Genomic DNA, 23,750 nt, shown 5'->3' with positions numbered 1-23,750 from the left:
AACAAAGTGCAAACACCCAAGAGGAGCCGTGTTTTCTGGTGTGGCCAAACTACACCTGTAAAATAGCAAAAAGAAAAGGAGGACTTGTGGCACTTTAGAGACTAACCAATTTATTTGAGCATGAGCTTTCGTGAGCTACAGCTCACATTGTAGGGAGAGTGGTCACTTTGGATGAGCTATTACCAGCAAGAGAGTGAGTTTGTGTGTGAAGAGAGTGGTCACTTTGGATGGGCTATTACCAGCAGGAGAGTGAGTTTGTGTGGGGGGGGAGGGGGGGGCGGAGAGTGAGAAAACCTGGATTTGTGCTGGAAATGGCCCAACTTGATGATCACTTTAGATAAGCTATTACCAGCAGGAGAGTGAGTTTGTGTGTGTATGGGGGTGGGGGGGGGTGAGAAAACCTGGATTTGTGCTGGAAATGGCCCACCTCGATTATCATGCACATTGTAGGGAGAGTGGTCACTTTGGATAAGCTATTACCAGCAGGAGAGTGAGTTTGTGTGTGTGGTTTTTGGAGGGGGATGAGGGAGTGAGAGAACCTGGATTTGTGCAGGAAATGGCCCACCTTGATTATCATACACACTGTGAAGAGAGTGGTCACTTTGGATGGGCTATTACCAGCAGGAGAGTGAGTTTGTGTGGGGGGGGGTGGAGGGTGAGAAAACCTGGATTTGTGCTGGAAATGGCCCAACTTGATGATCACTTTAGATAAGCTATTACCAGCGGGAGAGTGGGGTGGGAGGAGGTATTGTTTCATGGTCTCTGTGTGTATATAATGTCTTCTGCAGTTTCCACGGTATGCATCCGATGAAGTGAGCTGTAGTTCACGAAAGCTCATGCTCAAATAAATTGGTTAGTCTCTAAAGTGCCACAAGTACTCCTTTTCTTTTTGCGAATACAGACTAACATGGCTGTTACTCTGAAACCTGTAAAATAGCGTATATGCAACAGTGGCCCTAATACAGTTTTATAGCTTGGATGGCCATTCTGCAGGGCTGGTCTTATTATTCCTAGTGACTCCATTGTTCAGGTCAGAATGCCCTTGAAGTAGCAATATACACAATATAAGACCTCAAGCCTGTAATCCAACCCACTAGGACACCTGTAGGTAGCCTCGCAGAAGTTGTTGTGGCTCAGTATGGGCACAGAGGTCTGGGCTTTAGTGGATCTGCTTGCAGGACGCGAGCCGAGATTTTTAATTATAAAAGCAAAACATGTAATGAAAAAATAATCACTGGTGAAGAACAAATCTCACATAACATATGCTAGAGAGACGAGGTGGATAAGGTAATATCTTTTATTGGACCCGCTTCTGTTGGTGGGAGAGACAAGCTTTTGAGCTTACACAGTGTTCTTCTTCAGGTCTCTGAGTACATTTCCCAGACTCTATGTGAGCTCGAAAGCTTGTCTCTCTCACCAACAGCAGTTGGTCCAATAAAAGGTGTTACCTCACGCACCTTGTTTTTCTAATATCCTGGGACTAACGGGACATATGTTAGTCATGTAACTAATGAAAGGTGCTGAGATACTAGGTGATACAGACTATACAGACTAGGCAAGTGAACAAAGAGAGGACCAAATCCTGCCCATTACACTCACTCGAGTTGTGCTATTGAAGCCAATGGGACTATTTTTGTGAGTAAGGCCAGAAGGACTGGTGCAGGTTATAGCACACATTGCATTAGCTGTTGTTGCTGTATTGGTTTCTCCACAAACAAATTTGTGTAATTTTTCCCCATTAAATTAAGTGTCTTCTGCTTTGGCCACTCCACAATTTTCTTACTGCAAGAATGTTGTGTGACATAATATGAGTTTTCTCTATAGTTTGTCTGTTTGAACATGGATGCTTTGGGGGGGGGGGAGTTGTCTTATTTAAAGAAATCTTGAGAAGTAGTGGAGAGATCCCTTACCCTACTGTATAAGGTCAATATAGAAGTAGACAAGTGACATGTATCTCTGGATTCCATCCAGGGATGCTGTCAAGGACAGTGACTGATTCAGTGGGTGTTTCTTTAGAAATCTCAGCATGCAGAACTCTAACATGAACCCAGTGAACAAGAGGTAATCATCACTCTGGGGATGCTCCATATTGGTTATGCTGTTCCTGGTGAAAACTTGGTGAAAAATATTTTGCCACTCATCAAGCACTAATTTAGCTGAATTTGTATAAACTTTCTTTAATGCTCACAACAACCTGATGAGGTACATGTTATAATATCTGTTTTACACAGCCAAAGAGATATTTTCACCTGCATTTTCAGAAGTGGCTGCTAATGTGGGTTGCCGCCATTTTTCAAGGATCTAAATGGAGATACTTGATATTCAGAGGTGATGAACACCTGAAGCCTGCCAGAAACTTCAACTAGAGCTTCAGGTGCTCCGCACTTCTTGAAAGTATGGTGTTTCCTGTTGGCCACAAAAATTGAGGTACTGCAAGAGAGTGGCCAGTTTTGAAAATGTGGGTGTAAGGTGTCTTGTCCATGGCCATCAGTTTTCTCAATGGGAAAACTGGGTTTAGAACTTACTAGATCTAACAACAACAAAAATATCCTAATGGCAAATTAGGTAGGTCCTTTATAAGATGGTGTTCTGAATGTGTAAAGGTTTATTTGCAAGGGAGAGTTTAGAATATGGAAAAGCAACAAGCACCTATTTCTTATCATGTTACCCTAACTTTGACTTTAAAAATTGAGTTCAAATTGGTATCTCCATCAGAGAAAGCAGTGGAGCCAGTGCAAAGCTTGCAAATAAACATCTTTTCATTTAACACATAAATTAAGACTGTAACTTAAAATGTGCATATAATAACGTATTACCCACAGCATCTCATGTTTTAAAAGATTCCATATGCTGGGAAAACCTATGAAATAAAACCTAAGAAATGATGCATTCTTTTTCTATTAATTTAAAACAGTCACTAAATGGGGAAAAGAATAAAGAAAAAAGAAACAACTGCTGGAACAGAATGAGTTTATTTTTTTCTAAGACAATCCCAAACAAACTAGTAAGTCCATTGTTCCAATCTCCTTCATCCTTTTTCTAAATGGTATATTAACCTGTAGCCTCAATACTTTTGTAGAAAATAGCTTTAAGTGGGGGGAAATGGTAGCAAATTCCAGGGTGGCCTTGCTAACATTCTTGATTGAAAAAACCTGGGAAAATATTGTTGGCTTAGGATGTTGAGGATTATTACCATTTTTCATGGTTTAACCAGGATTGTCCCAAGTTTGACTGCAATGTCTCTTGTTTGGTTTAGAACCTAAATAATGGGCCAATAACTGTAGCTACCTCCCTTCCCCCACCCATTTCCCTCTGCCTACACCATCTTTAAGACTGTAATTGATTTTAAAATGGTCCTACTGAGGCTGCTTTCTTCTGGAACTACTCCTAGAAAGCAGCTAGCATTTGCTGTCTCTTGCTGAAGGACCTATAGTGCAGTGAATCCCTCCAGAAGGGCCTATTCAGTGCACCAGGGGCTAAGCAGGAGAGGTAGTATGGTCCAGTAAGTAAGGCCTTAGCCCAGGACTCATGTGATCTGGCTTCTAATCTTAGTTGTCCCTCTGACTTGCTGTGTGATCATGAACAAGTCATGTTTCTGGGTCTGTTTCCACACCATATGCTCTTTGTTTCTTAGATTGTCCAAGACTACACACAAATGGGTTCCAATTTCAGCTGGGAACCTAGGCACCACTGTATTCCATGCAATAAAGGACACCCTATGAGTCAATGGTAGATCCTGGACTAGGCCACCTCGTTCTGCAGTTAGCGTCCTCTCCAATGGATACTACTACTGCTGCTGCTGCTTCCATGAAGGTGAAGGAGAAAGCAACAATTTAGTGAAAGGAGTATGAGGAAAATGTGAGATGGAAAAGAAGAGTAGGGTAGGAGCAGCCCCTTCCTAAATATACATTTTGCCAATGCAATGCCAGGAGTTATACCATGTCTCATATATCAGCGTAAGTTTCCCCCTTCTTGTCTCTGAGCTCTTACACCACCGAAAACTCAATCAACATTCCACACCATTAACATCTTCCTCTTTATAAAGAACAAGGCTGAAACTTAGTTGCAAGGTTAAGAAAATAGGAGACTGCAAGCATTTGTGACAGTGTGTATAAGAGGCTCCCTACAGGCATTGGCAAGGGAGAGGGTTAAAACTCTCTTTGATTGGAGGAAGGATCACAGCTGTATGCACTAAGTGCAGGAATTGTCAGGGCAGTTTGGCCAGGCCAGCTGTGGTGAATTAAATAATTCCCCCAGCCAACTATAAGGGCTTTGCTCAAGCAGCATTAGGTTTAGCTGAGAGTGGGAGTCAGGTTTTCATGGGGGAAGGGGAGAGATGATGGAAATATTTAGCTAGGAAAGCCCCTATCTTGGCTAAAGTCAGTTTTTAGCTGCATAAAGCTCTTTTTTTGAGTACAGTTCTTTTAGAAGCCAGGTTGAAATAAGTTTGGTGCTTTGACCTCTTAGTTTAAACCCCAGGCTGGGGGAAATGGTCATTTGTTTTGACAGTGTCCTCCAAAAAGCCTGTGTGTGCCAGAGAATTGCAATTGAAGATCCTGGGGCTCGTGGTCCTATAATGTAGCTTTCTTGATATGTAGCACAGCTCCTTAGAATGAGAGTTATCCTTACAGAGTGTGTGGTGCCTGCTTTCATGCAAATGGAACCCCTCCTTGGAAATAAACTGCTAACTGCATGCAATTAAATATATTCTATCCTTTAAAAAAGGTAAAAATTCTATAAAGATGCAAAACTCTTCCAGCTTTTATGCTGTTCTCCTCCAATTTAAATAGGATGGCCTGTGTTTGATCAGTAAAGACAACACTTTATTTGGTATCAGGGAGCAATTTCTTAATCCCAACCTCACCAGCTGCTAAGGGTTTGCAAACACTGAATTCTTAAATCAAAGTGGTGTTGCAAATTTCTGCATTTTAAATGAGCTGGAGTGGAAGGGGAAAAAACAAATCAATTCTGATTCTCTATTGCCAAGCCACACGGCTCCCTGCTAAAATCAAGAGATGTTACTGTTGGCTCAGCAGGTTTAAAATCTCTTCTATGTTTCAATAAAGCAAGAAACTGAATGAGATTCTCCATTAGATCAGCAATTTCTCCTTTGTAGTGATGCAACAGATGAATTATACTCCCATATTATTCAGGAAAATAACATGCAAAAAATTGTGGCAAGGTGTCTGCAGAAAAATTAATTGCTCTTTTACTTTTTTTCACTGCCTCCACACCAGTAGCTGCTTCAAACATTCCAAATACCCAGTAGAAGTGTACTGTGGTGTCTCGGACAAGTCCAGTGTTTTTCCAGAGCTCTGATTGACTATGGTGAAAGCAAAGTGGAATCAGCGTAGGTCAGAGGATTGTCTTGTAGCTAAGGTGCTGGATGGGGATTCAGCAGATCTGGGTGTAGTTCCTGACTCTGCCACATACCACTTGTGTGACCATCGGTGAATCTCTTAATCTCTGTGCCTCAGGTTTCACATCTATAAAAGAAGGGTAATAACACCCATTTTCCACACCCCTTTTTTTTTTGTGTCTAGGCAGATGGTAAGGTCTTCACAGCAGGGATTGTGTTTTACTGGATGTTTCTACAGCAATGACCTGATTTCACTGAGTCATCTAGGTGCTACTTGTAATTATAATTGGGAGAGTCAGAATTCCTGATACAAGATCAGTGGTTATGCTGTTAGGCTGGGACAGACACTCACTTTTGAAGGTGGGGGGGAAACCCAACACAGAGAATTTTGTTTTCTATGTAAATGGCTGCAAAATGGCATTCAAGTGGAAAGCCACTTACGGCTCATAAGGTGTAATGCTAATCCTTCAAGGAATCCTCTAATGAATAAAACAGGAAAGCTTCATAAACTGTTTAAGGGTTAATGATGTATCTTCTCTCTTTGGCATCACTCCCAGTCTAAATCAAGCCTGCTTCATCTCATATGGCTATGAAAGACAAACTGTACAGATTGAAAACATCTGTATACCGAGTGAATGAACCACATGGCAGCAGTGTCATGCAGAGATTTACTTAAAACTGTCCCCTTTTGTTTGACTTTAGAGAAACAGCACAAATAAATACAGTAGGTTCTGTTTAAACAAAGAGGACTCTGATCAATAGAGGTTTGAATAGCTTACGACCTTCAACTATAAACAAAAATTTGGGGTAAAACCCACAAGTCTCAGGTCAATTGCCATTTTATTTACTTTATTACACCACTAATGTTCTAATCTGTCTTGCATCTGAAATGTTTGTTACAACAATTCTTTCTCTTGCTTTTCTGTTTTTAAGGCAGAGAGGAAAGGGAGGGTTGCGTTTGTTATTCTCAGCAACCAGGGGGTGGGGGCGGGGGTGTGCACATGCAGTGAATTTTTAGTATCAATATAAATATCTAGAATACACAAATCAGTTCAGGCTCATTTTAAATTCCAGTACATTTTGGTTGATATCCACAGTAGCTTTCTATGCTTCATGAATGGGTTCAAACATCCCCAATAAAAATCAAAATGGCTTGTGGTTCACCATAACTGAAGCAGTGCACAAGAAACAGTGTGTATGCTATAGTTAGATATAAAATATATAGATATGATCTATACACAAATAGAGAAATTCCTTTAAATTTCCTTCTTGAAAGAAGGATCCTTAAAGTCATTATCTCTGGCACATCTTCTAAAGAGGCACCTGAAGAAATTTGCAAGTTTTCATCAAGGATAGATGCTATTCTCTTTTTCTCTGTCTTCAACCCAAAAAAACCCAATACCAAGCACTTAGGGGTTGGATTACTTCTTCTGGGATTCCATGCCATCCTATTCTCCCACCTGCAAGCATCTGACTACATTTCTTTGGGTTCATTTGATTTTTGAAGTTACATTCCAGTGGCATCAAGTAAAATCTATGAAATATTGAATTTGTAATCTAGTAATTTCACACAGGGATCAGCCATGTTGATGAATGATACAAGTGAGAAGGTTAATCAGAGTAAACAAGGGGTTCCTTTGGAGTTGTGACTATCCCAAGTGCTTTTAAGTGCGTTAGGGCCCCCAGATGAAAAGTTGTTCATTAACTTTTCAAGATCATTGTTTGGGTTTTTAAACGTTTTAAAAAAACTCTATATTCAGAATGTCAGCACACCTAAGGTCTTTCTTCATTAACCAGATGACTTTTCATTCCATGAGTGGAACTTGGACCTCCCTTTGCACACCTTGCTGTATTGACACTGTACAGACATTGGAGTTTGGAAATCCAACACTTGCGTGTCTGCTTTCAGTTTCCAGAGTTTCTCCTTAAACCCCATTGGGACTGGAAACTAGAGATGCAAGTTGTAGTCTCAGCAGTAATGTCTCCCCAACCATTAAATAATTCAGTTAGCATTGCAACCCCCAATCCAGAAGTCGGAGACACTACCTCATAGCTGGTGGGTCACTGGCAGCAAGGCTGACAAAACCCTCCGAGGGCTGCGAGTGGGAGCTATGTTCCTGGCAGGTTCAAGTTTGGTTTGTTAGGTCAGTGGGGAGACAGACTGGGCTAACCACATCATGCTTTTGCCAAACCCACACTGGCCAAGATCAGTTAAGTTCTGGCTGTACCTTACAGCACAGCATTAAGAACAGTGAAAACAACCTTGTGGCCCTTCAGTGGATAAGAAAAGCAGATTCACCAATTCAGTGCGCAAAGGGTGCTGCCCTCCAGACAGAAAATCAAATTAAAATGGAGAGGTTATGTATCCTACCCTCTCCGCCTCCCCATAACTGAGAGAGAAGTTCAAAAGGTTGAATGATTTTATGTGCTGTTCGTGGGCCTTCGTTAGGGAGTGAATGAGATCCCGAAAATACCAAAGTGATCAAAATAGAGATCAATCCATCAGTGGCCTTCAGCAGACTTTTCAAGAAAGGCATCATCGTTAAAGTGCTTCTATAGATATGTAATATTGTACATAGTAGAAGAGGGAACAGATAAACCTTTACGCCACCCAGGTCCATCTTCCTATCTAAATATCTAGACTCTGGTACATTAGGCTGACCAGACATCACAAATTATTTCTGACCTTACCTTGTTTAAGCAGAGTTTAATGTATTTTTACCAATAACTAGTATAAACTTATTTAGTATGCTTATGTAGCACCTTTTTATCTTGAAGGATCCCAGAGTTCTTTACACATCAACGGGTTATTTGTTGTACATATAGGACCACTGACATTCAGATACCTGTTGACACCAGCATAGTATCAGCAATAGGGTGAGCAGGAGATGTGAATACAGGACACTGTCACAAACCTCGGATCTGATTAAAACAAAAACTGCAAACTGTGTTATAGTTAGGGCCTGATATATTTTAAAAAACGAGCAAACCCAAACAATTACAGGAAAGGCGTGATTGTGAATTATTTAATATCATCTTTTAGGCCTTAATTCTGCAGTCTGACCCCCTCAGGGCAAATCTTTGCACCTGTGTGGAGTCAGATTAGCCCAGGCGGAATCTGACCATGGAAATCACATTGCAGAATCAAGACCCACACAGGGCCTCTGCTTTTATCTGCTCTTATCCAAGAGATCGCCACACATAGAACTCAGTTTATTTATCTTTGAAAGATGCAGGATAGTCATCTTTGCTCAGAACTGAACAAGTGGTTCCAGCTAATCTAGCAAAAAGAAAAGGAGTACTTGTGGCACCTTAGAGACTAACCAATTTATCTGAGCATAAGCTTTCGTGAGCTACAGCTCACTTCATCGGATGCATACTGTGGAAAGTGTAGAAGAACTTTTTATACATACAAAGCATGAAAAAATATCTCCTCCCACCCCACTCTCCTGCTGGTAATAGCTTATCTAAAGTGATCACTCTCCTTACAATGTATATGATAATCAAGTTGGGCTATTTCCAGCACAAATCCAGGTTTTCTCACCGCTCCCCCCCCCCACACACAAACCCACTCTCCTGCTGGTAATAGCTTATCTAAAGTGACCATGAAAGTTACAATATTACAACAAAAAAACTTCAAATCCAGACTCCAGCGAGAAACTGTTGAATTGGAATTCATTTGCAAATTGGATACAATTAACTTAGGCTTGAATAGAGACTGGGAGTGGCTAAGTCATTATGCAAGGTACCCTATTTCCCCTTGTTTTTTCCTACCCCCACCCCCCCAGACATTCTTGTTAAACACTGGATTTGTGCTGGAAAAGGCCCAACTTGATTATCATACACATTGTAAGGAGAGTGAGCACTTTAGATAAGCTATTACCAGCAGGAGAGTGGGGTGGGGGGAGGTATTTTTTCATGCTTTGTGTGTATAAAAAGATCTTCTACACTTTCCACAGTATGCATCTGATGAAGTGAGCTGTAGCTCACGAAAGCTTATGCTCAAATAAATTGGTTAGTCTCTAAGGTGCCACAAGTACTCCTTTTCTTTTTGCGAATACAGACTAACACGGCTGTTACTCTGAAATCAGCTAATCTAGGCATTTCACCCATGGTGCTTAGACCACAAGCTCTAATAGTGAAGTATTGGAAAGAAGTCCAGTGGGAGCTCTGTAATGGGTCTTTGTGTTTATATGTAGCCAATTATCTTGGAAGCTGGACTATGAAAATAACAAGAGTCCTGAAAAAAGTTAGATATTTTTGAATCAGATGTTTCTTTTACCCAAGTGCCCTGTCTAAATTAAAGCAGAGGCAACATGGCTCATTCTCACAATGTGCTTAATGAAAAATGGGTACTAGAAAAAGTTAAGGAGATGGATAATGAATGTAGGTTCCTTCATGTAAACCAATAGACATTGCTATACAGTATTATGAAATTGTTTGTCTCATATCTGTACTTGAGAATTCACACGTTTTCTTCTTAGTTTGTCATAACAGGATTGTGTCCTGTTAGAGAAGAACAGTTAGGTAATAATCTGATTTTTTTTCAATAAGGCTGCAATCTGGTTTCTTTACCCACCCATGGCACCAAGATAGCTTTCCTCTGAGGCTGCAGTGACCTTCTGCTTGCTCACCAGGGGCATGTCTACATGATGAAGTTGTCGGATCTTTTCCTCTGTTTTTGACACGAGTGACGTGACCCCCCCCCCCTCCTTTCTCATTTGGAGTTCGATGCTGACCCACGTGACTTCTGAATTGGGTTAGATTTCATTTGTCTCATGGTATTCCATTCGCTGCCCTGGGGAATTACTTTTGCAGTTTGGCCCTAATTACTCCTGGAAAACCCAAGGCTACATTTTAACTCCTCTCTTTCGTTTGACGTTGATATATATCTATAAGGTCATTTGTATCCATTTCATGATTTTCAAATTTTGCACACTGCTTTGTGTGTACATAATACTAGATGTACTTCTCATTCCCTGTGCATCCTATGAAGCAGCTTAGTGGTTTGCGTAGATATCTTTCCAATATTGAATCTTGGATGAATTAAAATGTTCTTACATTTGGATTGTCCAGTGGCTTAGCAATTGGGTCTATGCATCAATGTGGAAGATTGGAGTCTGGGTGGGTGAAGCTCAGGTCCATCACAAGGGTAGAGTAACAAGTTTAAACTTCATGTCAGGTATGATGGGCATTCCCTTAAATACACATACATGGAAAGAGCAATAGAATAGCAATAACTGTCACACAATCCTAGGTACTACAGTTATACAATAAATAAATAATAATATTTTCAGCTAAAGGAATAGTGTTGTGATGGGTGAGATGATTCATGGGAGAAAAACACAAGCCCTTAGAATGAAAAGGAATACTTTGAACTGTACTAATCAAATGAAAAAGCTGGGATTTAAAGATGTCAGTTTCTTCCTTTTTACTGCCCCACCAGTAGACCGTTACATTTTCAGATCCATATTATTCCGGTGTCCACATACCTATTACAAATAATGGAGGAAAGGAAAAATCCTTTAAGTATATTAAAAGAAATAAGGAAAGAGTAAAAAGGGAAATATTTCACAAAGTTAAATAAACATTAATTCTTTTTTAAAAAAAACCACTTTTTTCTTTCTCATTCACAAACACTCCCTTTCAGCAGTGCTCTTGTTTTAATAAATCTGTAACTAGCAAACAAATGTTCTTTTTGACCCAAAAATCATTGCCACTGTCATTGCTTATACTCACCAGGGACTATACCCAGACATTAGAGGAACACAGCTGCATGCATTATGACACAAAGAAAGTGAGGGAATAGCAAAGAAGACTTCTCCTTCCTGTGTCCTTTGGACACAGAAGCATGAGGATTCCACATTCTGAGGCTCAGAGCTCTTTCTCCCCACCAAGGCCATGGTCCAGAAAAGCATATAAGCACATGCTTAACTTTGAGCACATAAGTAGCTCCACTGACTTTGTGAAAAGGACTTAAGCATATGCATCAGTGTGTTACAAGACTGGAGCCCAAGTCAGCACCGAGCACATCTCCACAGGTACGGGACTTTGGATTTCTAGAGCTTTCTCCCTTATCCCCCACCAGTCTTCTCATACCAGGTTAATCATGGGCTGAATTCTCCTAATCACTGGTATCTCACACATGCAGCTCGCTGGCCAGTTGGAATGTTAGGGCCCCCAAAGTAGCTAGACTTGGTGCCCAGGAGGGGGTGGCTTAAGAAAGAGTGAGACTAAAGTGAAAAAATATTTCATGCTCTTATCAAGGAGCAAAGAAGACTTATAGTTGCTGCCAGCCAGATAAAATGGAATGAATTTGTGTGTTCTGATTTCATCTTTCTCCTCTTCATCTACTTTGAAAATACCATCCAGGGTCTAAAGGTTCAGCCAGGTCTTGTTGTTGCACTACACAAGGAGTCCAATCCATACCACTTTCACCCCCAACCGAGAACTCTTTTTACATGTCCCTTAAAGGGCGGGTTCATCAACACTGTACAGGCTTATTTAAACTGGTCCTATGATCTTTCCCAATTACTGCGAGAATACTAAATCTTCCAGCTACCCTTCTCCAGTTATCCTTAAGAACATATACAAACGAATACATCTAAATCCTTCTGTCATATTACTGAGGGCCAGAGCCTGATATGATACTCAGTGAGAGTGAAGGTATCCAAATTTGGGTCTGTGAGAGCTATGGTATATTACACATTGATAAAGAAGCAAGTTGATGTGTTCATTGCAAGGCTTACTTTGTAATATCAGCAGGCCACAATGTTCAATAGACTCTGTGGGCTTTTATCCATTCCGTGTGGACTGGCTGCCTCCTATAGATTACATGTATTTTCATTCTGAGCCTTAACTATGGAATCTGATGCCTTTACACAGTAAAATTTCAGATTTATTGTTTAGTTTTAAACCCCAGCTTAAATTTGATTCAGCTTTTTTTAAAAAAAATCATATTGGCAAGTGCAGTTTTATATTAACTTGGTACGGGCCTTTGGGGAATGTTTTACCCACAGGGTCCTGTAGACATTTAAATCTGATTGATTAATTGCTAATAAAAGTTATATTGTGTAAGTGAATGCAAATAACAAATTGAGTATAGCGTTTACATTGGCATCAAAACACTTTAAAAAGGCCAGTTTTAGCCTCAGGTGATTGACAGCATTTTTTAGTCTTTGCTTCTAAGTAAACCTCTAACAATGGAGCAATCCAAATAATTAAAGCCAGATTGTCCTTCTCTGTTTGCACAGTATTATTATTATTTCCTATCAGGATCTAACTGTACCATAGTGACCTCCAATGTAAAGGAATAAGGAGTGCCTTTTCTTAGTTGCTATGCCTTAGAGATTCCTGTCACAAGTCTTATCAAGCCATAATAAAGCTCATGAGCAGAAGAACACCAAGCAACTTAAAAAGCAAGGAACAGATGCGCACCCACAAAATCCTAAAACCTGGTGATAAAATAAAATTGAAGAGCACAATGCAGAAGCTGTTAATTTTTATAGCTAATACAGATACTAATATCTTATGAGGTTTGGAACTATCAATATAAAAAAGTAAGATCTAGCCTTACCCTTTTTGTTTTAATGCAAAGATAAAACCGTCACATTGTAGTATGAATAAAGCAGCATTATGGTTAATAGACCTCTTCTTTATGGACGGAACTATCTTCCTGTTTTCTTTCTCAATATTTTGAAAAGCAGAGGGGTATTCTCCCCTCCGCCATTCCTATGAGAAATCCACAATCCGTTTTTTCTTAAAGAAGCACCTCCCCCACTCTCGTATATTTCCAGGCATATTTTCAGTTAAATGGCAGCACCAGGTTGATACTCCTGTGGGTTGTAGTTTGTGAAACGTCTCCATTTAAATGTAGATTTTGACTTTACACTGGGGGCCTATATGAAAGACTTTCCACTGCAGAATTAACAGGAAGGTGAAAATATGAACTCTGAGAAGGTGTTGTCTCCTCTCTCTGGGTGCATGCTGTGTGAGTCTAATCTGAATGCTCTTCACCAGTTATTCAGAATGTTACCATTACATCATAGGGAACAGCAGGGCCATTGTAAGATCTATATATTTATAGAAGCCACAACAATACCTGAGTTCAGTGAAATCTGTTGCCAAAGGGTAGCACAGAAACCAGTTAAAAATACCAGGTCCAATACTTTTGAGGGAGCTCTATGTCTATGACCCGCTGGAATAAATAATGTTACATATAAATATTTAAGAATAAAACTATATCTAGTTTAATCAACTAGAGATGACAAAGGTATCATATCTTGAAGGCATGGGGTAAGAAATTACACTGCTATTACACTGTAAACATGCAATAATATAATAGCACTTCATCTCAGCAAAATGGGATTGTGTCAGGTCTTGTAGTTAAGATGATCTAGTGAATGGGGTTCTTGGGTGGGACTCAGGAGACCCAGATTCAATTCTTGGCTCAGCCCTAGCCTTCATGTGTGACCTGGTGACTTAATGAACCCTATGCCTCAATTTTCCTGTCTATAAAATGGGGGAAATACTTCACTGGGGTGTTGTGCAGATAAAATTCATTAGTGATTGTGAGGCGCTCAGATATTACAGAGATGAAGGCTATACAAACACCTAGATTGATGGATATTACCAGGAAGTTATTTTATCATTTTACAGCAACACTAAGTCAACTATCCATATCAATCAAACAGCAAGATGCAAAATTATGCAAGTCCCAGACTATACTTTTGTAAGTTTTTTTCTCGTTAAGTTTCATAGTAGGGTTTTATCAAAACTGGGAAAAGACCAAACAAACAATTGTATATTAAAAGCATGAATAGAGCAGGACATATAATATAGTTCAGCTACTGGATAATTGGAAAGAGAGCAAGGGCATTCCTGAGTGACTGTAATCCTGGCATAAATATTTTGGGAAAACACATGTTTATAAAGAATTTTACTACTGCATAAGGTTCAGTGGTTTCTTCAATATATTGCAAGATGGATGCATACACTTCGTGATATGAGTCCTGGCCATAATTCAAGATAGCCATAAAGAATTCTATTTTAGCTGTAGCCAAGAGACCTGATTCCAATAATGTTGAGAATTCAAGGTGTTTGTTAATATTTAGCTGTAATTAATGCAGCATGTGTGTAAAAGAGCTGCATATTTTAGGGCTTCTAATTCCACAAAGCTACATGCATAGTACACAGATTACCAAGTCTAAGGACCAACATTCTAGCATGGACATAAAGTCCACGCAAGTTATTACCACTAATACCGCAACGCTAAAGTCACTTCCGTAGGCATCACATCCACATTAGCAGTTTGCTAAGCTCTTTGATGATTCCAAAAGATGGAAAACAGAACTATGGAGTGAGTAGCAGTGATAGAGTTCTTGCATGTTGGCACATATCTGTTTTACATTAGTCCCTAGCCGTTTCAAGACTGATGTGCAAGCAGTTGAATGCCCAGCCTTCCTCTCTGTTGTTGGTTTGGTAAAACCTTGCTCTCTTCAGTTAAATGGGAATAGTCCACTTTCTAGAAACCATTTGTTTAATTGTCTAAGGAAAATCAGCTTTGGTTATACCAGATCAGACCACAGGCCCATCCAGTCCAATAACTTGCATAAGTACTGCTCAATACTTGATGTAGCTTCAGAAGAGGAGGGAATAGTTAATTGTTTTTGTATTAAGGACCTGAGCCTGCATGCTTTGCTCTCTCAAACTCCCACGGACCTCAGTGGACGTTATAGGTGTTGAAAGGATGCAGGGATCCAGCCCCCCAAAACATCCAAATCCAGAGTGCACAGCTTATCTCGGGAGGGTAGCATGCAAAGGAAGGCTTTCTATCAGCTTTGTACCAGTTCTGTCAGATTAACTATGCAAGTCAGATTAACTGCAAAGGCCATGCTAGGATCTGGGCCAAAACTGCTCAATATTTTGCAGTGTTGTAGATAGATGGAAAACTTGATTTCCATGACGTGAAGATGATCATCTTACACCGTGAAGCATTTATTACCCTTACCTTACCTTGCACAACTACAAATGTTATTAATCACCCAGTTTATGTTTAATATTATGGGACAAGGGCAGATTAGTCTTTCAATATTCCCTTCATAAACCTTAATTTAGATGTGCCACAGGATTTGGATTCAATAGTCTCCTCCATAACCTGTACATTGAATTACAGCTTTTCTCAGCCATTATATGTGCATACTTGCCTGCATTTCCCATAATAAAGTTCCTGTTGTTCACTATTACATTTTTGCGTAAAAAAATAGAATAGAAATTCTTAAAGGGTTTCACTGGACTAAGGTATACTCCATGTTCTGTCTTAGGGGAGGAAGGCTATTATTTGTAAGGCATTACCATTCTGGAAGAGTAATCAGAAGATATTCATAGGGCACAGGGCTATTTTAATGAGTTTAGGCATTTCTATTATTTAGCTGACTAAATTCATCAGCCACCAGTGCAATTAAAAAGTGGTTTGACAGACATTATTGGTTTTGCCAATATTCCTCATTTTATGTATAGTGACTATGTATCAATCCAGCAGAAATTTTCAGAATGCAAGAAGCTTTGTAAGTTTGACTATTGGATGTCTCTATGCAGTTGCCCAGTAAACTCTGAGCACTGTATAAATAATAGTGATTAATAATAATAAAATTTCACACTAGGACCGTTTTCCTGTAATTTTCCTTTCACTATTTCATTCAGTTAATTTTAGTTAATTTTTCAGATATATCTGTGTCTTCTCTGGATTGAAAGACAGACATAGGCATGCAATTAGTATAGATGCTGATGTTACACAAGGTATTCTGATTTCTCACAGAAGTAGCCAAATAGAACCTGCTTGGTCTATGTTTCTGCCTTTATTCTGTAGCATTTCTCTTATGTTCTCATTTGTTTTCTTTTGATAGCATAAGGAATATTTCATAGAACATCACTTTTTTGACGTTCCCCTTCCATCCTGAGTAAGAAATTCTCCCCAGATGAGAGTGAAAGCAACTGATTGCTCCTAGTATGGCTACAATCCACATGCCACACCTTTTCCCTCTGTTGTATACACAGGAAAAACTGTCAGTGTTTCTGTAAATTGTGATGGCTTAGTCCAGGAAAACTGTATTTTGCACCTCATCTGGTCTAAATATTGAGTTTACAAGTGAATGTTACTTTGCATTATGTGTTATAGATGCTTTATGTTTATTTAAGAACTCAGTTTTCAGGAATGTTTTCCAGACATGCGGTTTACCGCAATAGACAGTTGTTGATATTCTGATCCCAAGAGCATTAGAATATGTTTAGAAATTGCAACACTTTTAAAACCAGATGTTCTACATAAACTGCACAAAAAAGGGGAGGAGGGGAGGACAAATAGAACTGTTATTTGGCATAAAAATGGTCTGTTAAAGCAGAGGCAAACACATACCAAGTGAAATTTTAAAATTGTGAACTACCCCAAGCTGCTTCTCTTTTTGTAAGATGCAAAGAACTGTTTTAACAAGAGATGGAAAACTCTGGACCCAAATACCCACCCAATTGTGGGGAAGTTCAGATCCAGATTCACATCTGAATGTTGGAGATGACCCTCATATAATGGGCCATACCAGAACTGTAGATGTAAGCAGTTCTGAAGGAGTTTAGATCTCGATTCAGAATCCAGCTTTGGCATTTGCATTGCTCTCTGCTTTAGAGGATGAATTTGCAAGGATCAAAGGCAGCCACAAAGCACTGTTTCCTGCTAGCACACCCTGACGGGCAAATCATCCCAAAGAGAACAAGGAGGTGCTGGGGAGAAGACAGAGCCACCCTATCCCCCTTCATACTAACCAGTGGAACTGGCTGGCCAGGGAGGTGGGCATACGCTGAACCCTCCTACAAGGTGCTGTGGAGGACAAACTTCTTCAGTGTGCCTTTGGGACCCTGGAAGGGGCACAGTTAGTTCTCCTGGGAAATGGTAGCACCAAACCACCTCCACTGCTACCGAAGGTCAGTGTTGCAAAAACACAATCTGGCCATTAGCGTGGGATTCAGCCTACACAGCAGCTAGTGACATCTCAAAATGTGTTACAAATCACCATCCTCCATTCAGTGTGATCCTAGTTCTTCCTCTGCACTTTGGATTTGCTTTTGCCCATTTTTAAAGAGAAGAAAAAAACCAAAAAGTTAAAATTATCCCGCAGAATAGTAGTGTTTACTATCTCTAAAGTGATGATCAGCTGTTCCAGAGGGTATTTTCCTTCTAGTGCTCCCAGTTCATTAGAAAATACACAATAATCAGAGATGGGCCTCTGGACCTGATAGGAAAAGCAAGAGCAACTGGCCCCCACTAACAAGAAAACCCAGAAGTGAGGGTGTTACAGTGACCTTATACAAATGAGACTGCCTTGCTTTGCTTTACAACAACACCACACTATGATGGAATGATACGATTACTAGCAAGGCTGGTGTAATTTGCAAATAACAAATGGCTAAAGCAATAAAGAATTGCCCAAAGCCTGCAAAAGTACTGCAGGCTATGGTAATATTGTGGCACAGTGGAAGTAACATTTATAATATAGAGGCAATGCAGTAATTTACTGATTGTTCTCTTGACAGTGTTCCTCTAATTTTTTTCAAAAACAAATAATCATATAAAACATGTACTTATCTCAGTTACTTAGTGACATTCCAGATCGTTAAAATATGTAATATGTAGATTTAAAAATTTGAATGTACTTTTCTCCATTTTCCACATCATTCAGTATGAACAGACCAGTTTTACGTTGTCGTTGCCTGCACGAGAACCATGTTAGACTGTTTGGCCCAGATCCTCAAGGCCTAACTGCCTTGTATTTCAATGGGAGTTGGGCATCTAAAATACCTTTGAGGTATACACTGCAGGGGACATTTTCTGTAGTTTAAAATTGGGTATTCTTTAACATTTAAAAATGTATGAAAATATTTCTATTCATGTTAGGAGTTTTAGAATTTTTAATATTAAAAAAGCCCTAAATTACCTGATAGTTATCCTTCAAGACTGTTTGTTTTTAATTTCTAACTTCAGTTGAGACCCACTAAAATCTGTGGTTGTTAAGGAATTAAAATCTCGATGAAACCCAGGCCCTGTTGAATATGTACTTTATGCGGGGGGCATAGCCAAGGGAAAAAGGACAATGCTGGGGTGTCCCCTGTGCCCCGGCTTATCGCTTCTGCCACAACAGCCCCCTGAGGACACAGGCAGTTGGCACAAAACAAAGTAACCTTCAGGTTACACGAATTTGTACCGGGGCTAGGTCAGCCCAATGGACCCCAAGCTCAACAGGTTGCAAAGGTGTCTTGAAGCCACTTTTTTGCTCTCCATCCTCAGATTCACTGAGCATTCCTTAGCTTTAGTTGAGGATCAGGACCATTTAGACACCCCCCCCTTATGTTTACCTAGAGCCATTTTGACTCACATTGCACATCTGTGTTTATTTCAGTTCAATCCACTGCTTGTAAATAGGCAGATCTATTATTTACTTGTTCTAAATGAAGGTAATTACTTTTTTTAAAAACCCACATAGTGACTGAACCCAACCTTGCTCCCACTAAAGATAAACCTCCCTTTGACTTCAGTGGCTGCAGGACCAGGTCCCTAGTCTGGCTTCAAAGGGTTAGCCCAGAGGCAAGACCTCTCCACACTGACTCACCCTGCTGCATATGGGCACCTGAAAAGCCAGAAGTCAACTTTGAAAACTCTCCCTAGTTCTCGTCTGCCTCACTGAAGACAATTTATGGAGGAAGTTCATGCACATGTTTATTTTTGTGCTAAAGAGTTTGCTGCCACACTTCGAACTGTGGGCTATTGCCTGGTCAGGGTTATTGCCTGCTTGAAAGAATTACTGCCAATCTGAGTGAGCCTCCTTGAGCAATAGTTGAAATTAAAATGTGCCATTTCTCATGTTCGCACCAATCCAAAATGACCACAAAACCCAAAATGTAATTCTTGCAAGCTTCTGGCTGCAGAGCTATCACATTTAGATTTCTGCTGGTGGGGAAGAGGAGGGGGAAATGTTCCCTTCAAAGACGTGCTGCTTCTTGACTCCATTACCAGTGACTATGACCCTAGCATTAGCTGGAAGATTGTGTAGAACTCTGATATCCACCACTGGTGAACCTGCCGTTAAATGCTATGGAAGAAGGTGGTGGGGGTAAGTGTGGCAATGAGATTAGACAAGAGACTATTCGCTATGTTAAAAATAAAGACTTCTCGGAAACTTTTCATCGTTGACTTTTTCCTATTCCTTGAGCCTATTGTTAGAGTTGGGGCATACAATTAGGGATTTGGTTGAGGTAGGTTTTGATCACTTTGTCACTCCGTCTAGAAAGATGGTGTTGATATTTTTAAATGTGTTTTAATGAGAGTATGTGCTTTTTTTTTTAGCCATAATTTAAAAAATCAATTAAAGCAGAATTTCAGCACTAACCTGAAGTCAGGAGTCTAAGATTTGTAAAATACAAACTGAGCCAGTATTTCCCTGCTTGGCTCAGAGCTGTTCTTCATTGCTTATCATGTCATCCTTTCATACCATCTGAGATATCCCAGGGATTGTGTCACATTTTAACCTAAAACTTGTAGGCTACAGCTGCCTATGGTATGTTTATCGGAACAATGAAAACACAGCAATATCTGCAATATGCTGCTCCTCCACACTCCTCTCAAACCCTTTCCTGGCTCATCTAGGGCTTTCGTGCTTTTCTGGATAATGTAAATCTCCTGAAGTAAGAGAGAGAAAGCTTTTTGTTTGCTATTTCCTTCACAGAATATGGCAAATATATATATCGTCTGTGTTTTTTATTTCCATGTCCTGAAAGAAAAGAGAATTGTCAAGCAAAAACAAAAGGTGAGAAAACAGAAACCAGAGATAACACCTAAGAGTCCACTTAATGGAAGATATTTCAATATAGGTGTGATTGATTTACTGATTGAGGGATGTTGTATATGTGTGCACCCATGCACACATAACTGTGTAAATACCAAGAAAGGGACCACCAACCCATAAATTCTGGTTCTAGCCGATTTAGCAAGCCAGGTGTGATGTGATCACATTTGCATCATGATTAGAGATGGGCCAAAACTCGAACTCCAGATCCAATTAGCCTGTATTTGGAGAAAAGTTCAGATGCTGACCTTGATCTGAAATTTGTGACTCTAGTCTCCTCTTATCAGTCATTGTGGGACTTTGAATCTGAACAATGCCAAATTTGTGCAAAGTTTGGGTTCAGATTCAAACTTTGCAACCCAAGTCCATCTATAATCATGAGGTAGGATGACCAGATATTCTGATTTTCTAGCGACAGTCCCGATATTTGGAGCTTTTTCTTATAGGCACAAATTACCCCACCACACACACACACACACTCTCCCTGTCATAATTTTTCATACTTGCTATCTGGTCACCCTATCATGAGGTCAGACTGGAGGAGCCAACAAGCTGGGAGCCAACAAGCCAACCTTGCAGCACAATACCAAGTTTGCTGAACCCAAGGACTCTACAAGTTTTTGGGTTCATTTGCAAGACTTGAACAGACCTAATAGGCTTAAAAATGAAATCCTTGCGGATCTTAAACATAAAAAAGAAGCTTACAAGAAGTGGAAGATTGGACAAATGACCAGGGAAGAGTATAAAAATATTGCTCGGGCATGTAGGAATGAAATCAGGAGGGCCAAATCGCACCTGGAGCTGCAGCTAGCAAGAGATGTTAAGAGTAACAAGAAGGGTTTCTTCAGGTATGTTGGCAACAAGAAGAAAGCCAAGGAAAGTGTGGGCCCCTTACTGAATGAGGGAGGCAACCTAGTGACAGAGGATGTGGAAAAAGCTAATGTACTCAATGCTTTTTTTGCCTCTGTCTTCATGAACAAGGTCAGCTCCCAGACTACTGCACTGGGCAGCACAGCATGGGGAGAAGGTGACCAGCCCTCTTGGAGAAAGAAGTGGTTGGGGACTATTTAGAAAAGCTGGACATGCACAAATCCATGGGGCCAGATGCGTTGCATCCGAGAGTGCTAAAGGAGTTGGCGGCTGTGATTGCAGAGCCATTGGCCATTATCTTTGAAAACACATGGTGATCCGGGGAAGTCCCGGACGACTGGAAAAAGGCTAATGTAGTGCCCATCTTTAAAAAAGGGAAGAAGGAGGATCCTGGGAACTACAGGCCAGTCAGCCTCACCTTAGTCCCCGGAAAAATCATGGAGCAGGTCTTCAAGGAATCAATCCTGAAGCACTTATACGAGAGGAAAGTGATCAGGAACAGTCAGCATGGATTCACCAAGGGAAGGTCATACCTGACTAATCTAATCGCCTTCTATGATGAGATTACTGGTTCTGTGGATGAAGGGAAAGCAGTGGATGTATTGTTTCTTGACTTTAGCAAAGCTTTTGACATGGTCTCCCATAGTATTCTTGTCAGCAAGTTAAAGAAGTATGGGCTGGATGAATGCACTATAAGGTGGGTAGAAAGTTGGCTAGATTGTCGGGCTCAACGGGTAGTGATCAATGGCTCCATGTCTAGATGGCAGCCGGTATCAAGTGGAGAGCCCCAAAGGTCGGTCCTGTGGCCGGTTTTGTTCAATATCTTCATAAATGATCTGGAGGATGGTGTGGATTGCACTCTCAGCAAATTTGCGGATGATACTAAACTAGGAGGAGTGGTAGATATGGTGGCAGGTAGGGATAGGATACAGAGGGACCTAGACAAATTGGAGGATTGGGCCAAAAGAAATCTGATGAGGTTCAACAAGGATAAGTGCAGAGTCCTGCACTTAGGACGGAAGAATCCAATGCACCGCTACAGACTAGGGACCGAATGACTAGGCAGCAGTTCAGCGGAAAAGGACCTAGGGGTGACAGTGGACGAGAAGCTGGATATGAGTCAACAGTGTGCCCTTGTTGCCAAGAAGGCCAATGGCATTTTGGGATGTATAAGTAGGGGCATAGCCAGCAGATCGAGGGACGTGATCGTTCCCCTCTATTCGACATTGGTGAGGCCTCATCTGGAGTACTGTGTCCAGTTTTGGGCCCCACACTAGAAGAAGGATGTGGATAAATTGGAGAGAGTCCAGCGAAGGGCAACAAAAATGATTAGGGGTCTGGAACACATGACTTATGAGGAGAGGCTGAGGGAACTGGGATTGTTTAGTCTGCAGAAGAGAAGAATGAGGGGGGATTTGATAGATGCTTTCAACTACCTGAGAGGTGGTTCCAAAGAGGATGTTTCTAGACTATTCTCAGTGGTAGAAGATGACAGAACAAGGAGTAATGGTCTCAAGTTGCAGTGGGGGAGGTTTAGGTTGGATATTAGGAAAAACTTTTTCACTAGGAGGGTGGTGAAATACTGGAATGCGTTATCTAGGGAGGTGGTAGAATCTCCTTCCTTAGAAGTTTTTAAGGTCAGGCTTGACAAAGCCCTGGCTGGGATGATTTAATTGGGGATTGGTCCTGCTTTGAGCAGGGGGTTGGACTAGATGACCTCCTGAGGTCCCTTCCAACCCTGATATTCTATGATTAATATGGGAGAACCTGAAATAATCACTCTGCTACATATATTATAGTACTGTATTGCCAACCTCGAGCATTCACAAATCATGAGTCAGCTCCCCCCCAAAATCGTCACATTTGGCTTAAAACAATGAAGGTGTTTTAAGAAAAAATACATTTTTACTTTTTTTTTTCTTGTCTTCAGGTTTTTCGGACTTTAGGGTATATTCGGCTCATGTTTTCAAGGTTTTTCTCCACAGCCATGAGGGCTAGACATATTTTCTATATCTACACAGACAAAGAACCTGTGTCTGGCCCTTGCCAGATGACTCAGCCCCATGGAGCTCAGGCTGCAGGGTTATTTCATTGCTGTGCAGACTTCCAGGCTGAGGCTGGAGCCTGAGCTTTGAGACACTCCCATCCCATAGGATCCTAGAGCCCGGGCTCCCGCCTGAGCCCAGAAGTCTACACAGCAATTAAACAGCCCCATAGCCCAAGTCCCTTTTCACTCCAGATGAAAATAAACTCTTGTTTCTCTCCAGAGTGAAGCTGGGTTATTGTGCAGTAGCATTCAATCCCCATGCTGAATCACTTGCTGAACATGTGTTAGTGGTTTTATGTCATGCACTATGAACTGGGAAGTAAGCTAAGCTTACCCAGCCTATTTCATTTATGACTTCACACAAGTAAATAAGCATATTTTTCAGCTACTCGTGACAGGAATGGCTTGCAAATTGCAATCTCCAGTGCATGGGAGGTGAAAGGTTAAGCTTGTCAACAGGTCAGGCTACAGTGCTAATTCACCTCACTAATGAGTCCCAAGCAGCCCGTAACATGTGTTTGTGGCTGTTGTGTTTGTATAGTGTATAAATAAAATGAAAACCGTATGACAGAGGTTAGGCCTCTTA

Source organism: Lepidochelys kempii, chromosome 12 (genome assembly GCF_965140265.1).
Source record: "Lepidochelys kempii isolate rLepKem1 chromosome 12, rLepKem1.hap2, whole genome shotgun sequence".
NCBI classification, from domain to species: domain Eukaryota; kingdom Metazoa; phylum Chordata; order Testudines; family Cheloniidae; genus Lepidochelys; species Lepidochelys kempii.
This window is presented reverse-complemented; position numbering follows the sequence as displayed.